Source organism: Lasioglossum baleicum, chromosome 8 (genome assembly GCF_051020765.1).
Source record: "Lasioglossum baleicum chromosome 8, iyLasBale1, whole genome shotgun sequence".
NCBI lineage: Eukaryota > Metazoa > Arthropoda > Insecta > Hymenoptera > Halictidae > Lasioglossum > Lasioglossum baleicum.
In genome coordinates this window covers 2,802,300-2,808,633 of record NC_134936.1, presented here as the reverse complement: position 1 = coordinate 2,808,633, position 6,334 = coordinate 2,802,300, and positions in this window count along the sequence as shown.

Genomic DNA, 6,334 nt, shown 5'->3' with positions numbered 1-6,334 from the left:
CTCGATATCTTTAAAAACAGTGTTAACCTTTTTTGACGTAAAATCGAAAGTTCTTAAGATAACAAATAATCCTTGGAGATTACAACACATATTCCAATTTGAATAAAATCCGAATAAAATTGAAATAAAAAGTTAGCATCTCGCATTGGTATTTTAAACAATGCAGTAAGCTTTGAGCCCCGTTTCACACTTGAGCGGCCCGTCCGCGCTCCGTATCGCATGCAGCTTCAGTCGATAGTATATAGCCTGCAATATTATTGAAGTATAACAGAATTACTGCTTAATGTTGTTGCTGCTCATTATATAAATAAAAAAAAGAACAAAGAAATTCTAACGAACAGGCGATACTGAGTACATCCACTTATTGCTGAGCGGAGTTTAAAAGGCGCGTTTGTCTCGTTATACGTAGATTTACGTAACAACGAAGACAAATTTTTTAATTATTTTCGTATGTCTATACGATCATTTGAAGAATTAATTGGAAAAATTGGAACGCAATTACGAGTTTCTAATTTCTATTTCTATATCCGATTAACGATTACAATTGAAAAGAATGTAATCGTTAATCGCAATTAACGTCCAAAGTATAAACGTTCAAATACTTCGTTATATTTATTTTTATTGTGTTTTATATATGAGAATACAACATACCTTCAAACTAGTAGGGTTATTTCAACGAAAAAATATGATTTCATTAGTTTTGTTCACAAAAATCGATTTTTTGCAAAATCCTGAGGTCGTAGGTTTTTGAGACCAGATTTGAATTCAACCTGGAAAAATCTACTGGAGATTATGTATAGCATGTCAAAGAAAAGTTTTTCTGCGCGTGGTATTGGATAAACCACAATTTTCTTGAAATTGTGCAAGTTTGACGAATTTTTTCACGGTTAAAAAACGTGCGTACCATAATCTCTCTATTTTTCCCACATTCTGCAATGTTCCAGCTTTAATTGAAAAAATAGTCATCGCTCTATCTCATTTCTATGAAAAGTTTTTTTATTTTGACACAGAATTATCGGTTTGTCCCATTGTGCGGCGTATACCAGCGCCATGGCCGCCACAGTACCTATACAGGGTGTCCCACGCAACTGGAACAGGCTGTACCTCCTAACCGCTCGGGAATAGAGGAAACTGTTATAAGAAAAAGTTGAATGGCATCAAACGGTGCATACTACACAACTAATTTTATGCACTTTTGTGCATCGGTGCATCAGAAAAATGCAACTGCACTCTTTTAAAAAATAGAAACCTACATTTTTTACTGTACCAATCGACGCAGTTTGTTGTGCTCTACATAAAAGTACTAATATACTTATGCCCTAAACTTATTCGTTAGGATGTTATCGAAACTAAAAGTTCTCTGAATTATTTCGATCTGTTAGTGTTCCGGAGTAACCTCCTAGAAGTTAGCCCCCCACTTGTTAAATTAAATACTTTCAACAGTTGTGCTGAGTTGTGCTAAGCTTGTGCTACATTGTGCTCGAATATTACAGTACCTACGTTATGTTCCATTATAAATCAGAGAACTTTTAGCTTCCATAACTTCCTAACGAATAAGTTTAGGGCATAAGTATGTTAGTACTTTTATGTAGAGCACAACAAACTGCATCGATTGGTGCAGTCAAAAATGTACGTTTCCATTAAAAAAAAGTGCAGTTGCATTTTTCTGATGCACCGATGCACGAAAGTGCATAAAATTAGTTGTGTAGTATGCACCGTCTGATGCCATTCAACTTTTTCTTATAACATTTTCCTCTACATCTGCGTTTAGGAGGTGCAGCCTGTTCCAGTTGCGTGGGACACCCTGCATAGATGCTTGCTCCGCGGCGGACGCCGCTTGACTGTGAAAGCCTACATTTGATTACTAGTCCAGTCAATGAATGCTCATAAGGTAGGTGTAGAAGGAAATGGAAGGAACACAATTTTTAACTTTGGGTCTTTGTTTGGTCTAATTAGGAGGTGTGGCGGCCTAACTTCCTACAGGCGCCACAAGAGGGACATGGTAGTCGTAAGGACCTTTCCCGCAAGTACTCGTTTCCGCAATGATTTGTATATATACAGTCCTCAACCGCCTTCCGACATCCCAACCGTCTAAGGCAGGGCCCGCTAGATAGCCTTACTGATGAGTCCTCTAGCGGGTCTAGGACGAAACGCTCTTTCCTTTTTCCTCCTCTCTTTCAGATTGGTCGAGCTCCCTTTCCATCTTATATTAGCTCCCACAGAGGTAAGCATATTAAAAGTCCCCACTTAGGAGGTGAGTGGGGTGCAGGGGGGCACGTAGAAGGTCACCTTTTTCGGTTTTTCGCTTATATCTCCGAAACTATGTGTCCTGGCGATAAGACCATTCTATATAAAATTAAAGCTGACAAAACGTGCCATAAGATTGGTTGTATTCCGTTTTTCGCTATCTCGCATAGTTTCCGAGATATCCGCGCTCAAAGTTCACTAATTATGAAAAAGAAATTTTTGCTACACGTTTTTTGCCTTATCTGACTAGCACAATTAGTGAACTTTGAGCGCGGATATCTCGGAAACTATGCAAGATAGCGAAAAACTGAATGCAGTCAATCTTATGGCACATTTTGTCACCTTTAATTTTGTGTAGAATGGTCTTATCGCTAGGTCGCATAATTTCCGAGATATAAGCGGCAAACCGAAAAGTGGGACCGTCTACGTGCATTTGAAGTTGAAATTGAAAAATTGAAGTTGAATTTGAGAAATTAATATTGAAACTGAAAAATTGAAGTTGAAATTGAAAAATTGATGTTGGAATTGAAGTTGAAATTGAGAAATTGATGTTGAAACTGAAAAATGGAAATGGAAATTGAAAAAGTGAAGTTGAATGTGAAGTGGAATTTGAAAAATTGATGTTGAAATTGAGAAATGGATGTTGAAACTGGAAAATGGGAGTGAAAACTGAAAAAGTGAAGTTGAAATTGAAAAATTGATGTTGGAATTGAAGTTCAAATTGAGAAATTGATGTTGAAACTGAAAAATGGGAGAGGAAACTGAGAAAGTGAAGTTGAAATTTAAGTTGAAATTAAAGTTGAAATTGAAAGTGAAGTTGAAATTGAAATTGAAGCAAAAACACTAACTTGAACAAATAATACTAAAGTGAACTTTGAGCGCGGATATCTCGGAAACTATGCGAGATAGCGAAAAACTGAATCAAATCAATCCTTTGGCACGTTTTGTCAGCTGTAATTCTGTATAGAATGGTCTTATCGCTAGGATGCATAGTTTCCGAGATATAAGCGGAAAACCGAAAAAGGGGACCTTCTACGTGCCCCTCTGTACCCCGCTCACCTCCTAAGAGTGGGGACTTTTAATGTTTACCTACTAACTATTCCAAAAAAGACCCAAAGTTAAAAATTGTGTTCCTTCCATTTCCCTCTACAACTTTTCGTTGACTGGACTATACATACATGAAACTCTGTAGCGCGGACGCGGAGGAGCCGTGCGGACAGTTCCATGTAATCAAATGTAGGCTTTCACAGCCAAGCGGACTCCGCCGCGGAGCAAGTATCAGGAAGTATCTACATATACATATAGGTACTGTGGCGGCCATGGCGCTGGTCTATGCCGCACAATGGGACAAACCGATAGTTCTGTGTCAAAATCAAAAAACTTTTCATAGAAATGAGATAGAGCGATGAATTTTTTTTCAATGAAAATGGAAGCATTGCAGAATATGGGAAAAATAGAGAGATTATGGTACGAACGTTTTTTAACCTTGAAAAAATTCGTCAAACTTGCACAATTTCGAGAAAATTGTGGTTTATCCAATACCACACGCGGAAAATTTTTTTTATATGCTATACATCATTTCCAGTAAACTTTTTCAGGTTGAATTCAAATCTGGTCTCAAAATTTGTCTACGACCTCAGGATTTTGTAAAAAATCGATTTTTGTGAACAAAACTAATGAAATCATTTTTTCGTTGAAATAACCCACTATTTCGAAGGTATATTGTATTCTCACATACAGGGTGTCCCAGACCACCCGTACCACCCATTTATAATCTAGAAAATAGGTTATTTTCAAAAATTCAAAGTGTTTCTCTTATAAATCGGATGCGCTCTATCAAATGGTGATATTTTTAACTACCGGTTTCGGCCGGAAATAGGCGATTGAGACCGGAAGTTACATTTTTCAAATGGAACATGGTATTTTTTATTACGGATTCGGATTCTATGCAAAAAAAACAAGAAACTTTTGCCTGAAACATTTTTTCAAAAAATGTCATTTTATGTCCTTTAAGTAACCTTCAAAATGAGTCTTGGCGAAATAATGTTTTCACTATCTGCTCTTGGCATAACCCAGAAAGATGGCAAAAGATCATCGAACAAAGTGGAAAATATTTTATTGATTACAGTTGATTGCTTGAATTAAAAAATTGGGCTATATTCACAGATAGTGAAAACATTATTTCGCCAAGACACATTTTGAAGGTTACTTGAAGGACATAAAATGACATTTTTTGAAGAAATGTTTCAGACAAAAGTTTCTTGTTTTTTTTTTGCATAGAATCCGAATCCGTAATAAAAAATACCATGTTCCATTTGAAAAATGTAACTTCCGGTCTCAATCACCTATTTCCAGTCGAAACCGGAAGTTAAAAATATCACCATTTGATAGAGCGCATCTGATTTATAGAAGAAACACTTTGAATTGTTGAAAATAACTTATTTTCCAGATTATGAATGGGTGGTACGGGTGGTCTGGGACACCCTGTACAAAACACAATAAAACTAAATATAACGAAGTATTTGAACGTTTATACTTGGGTCTTTAATTGCGATTAACGATTAGATTCCTTTCAATTATAATCGTCACTCGGATAATTGAATAATGACTAACTGGTAAAACTACCCAGCATCGCCTGTTCGTCAGAATTTCTTTTTTCTTTTTTTTATTTATATAATGAACAGCAACAATTTGGTGATACTTGAATAATATTTCAGGCTATATACTATCGATTGAAGCTGCATACGGACTGCGGACGCTCCGCTTGACTGTGAGAACTCGTCTGCGCTCCGGGGTCCGCGCACGGAGCGCGGACGGTCCGCTCAAGTGTGAAACATGGCTAAACGTCAAAATCGCAGTTTCCCTTTCTTTTCCACACACTCGCTATCCTCTTCTGTCCTAAACTAAGTCCATACCGTCAATTAAACCACAAAATACAGATGGAGTTATATCGCATTTGGTATCATTTTAAGCAGAAAAATGCCACAAATATATTGGTGAAAGTTTCATAAAAAAATAAGTAATAATAAAAAAGTTTTTTTATTGGTATTGCATTGTAAGGACGCGCGGGCCTTTGAACAGTGCTGGTGACTGCGACTCTCTCTTTGCCATACGCTGTCGTTCCTTACGCTCGAAACTTTCATCGTCAATTAAACCACTACATACTGTTGAAATTGTATCGTGTTTGGTGTCACTTTAATCAGATGAATGTCACAAATAAGTTCGTGGAAGTTCCATAAAAAAATAATGAAAAATAAAGAAATTTTGTAATTGGATTAGTAGTTTACACCGATATACCCGAGCCGAGATTAGATTACACAGCATCTTTACAATGCTCGGAGACGGAGGCAATTCGATGTCAATTTCAACTCTTCAATTTCAATATCAACCATTCAACTTCAATTTTAATATCAACCCTCCAACTTCAACTCGTCAATTTCAACTCTTCAATTTCAATTTTTCAATTTCAATTCGTTAATTTCAACTCTTTAATTTCAACTCTTCAATTTCAATTTTCCATTTCAACTTCAAAATTTCAATATCAACTCTTCAACTTCATTTTTAACTTCAATTTTTCCATTTCAACTTCAATTTCAACTCTCCCATTTCAACTTCAATTTCAACTCTTCCATTTCAACTTCAATTTTTCAATTTCAACTCTTCAATTTCAATTTTTCAATTTCAATTCGTTATTTCAAATCTTCAATTTCATTTTCAACGTCAATTTTTCAATTTCAATTTCAACTCTTCAATTTACACTAGCAAGTAAACGCTAACGTCTTAGTACGACAGTAATGGTGTTTTAGAGTTATTTAAATCGAAATGTCTCGTGAACTACTAACTTTGCTACATACATAGGTCAGTACTTTTCTGTAACGAATGTCCAGCTGCCTCGATTGATGTATTAAAAAATACCTCATTCCATTTAAAAAAATTTCGATGACCTTGAAATCTTGTAACAAAATGACCTTGAAAATTTTTTCCCTAATTACACCGTTACATGTGACCCTTCAAACAGTGTAATTTTGTCCTAAGAAGTTTTTTTGTACAACGAAAAGTAACGGAGATATTTAGGTGTTTTTTTCTT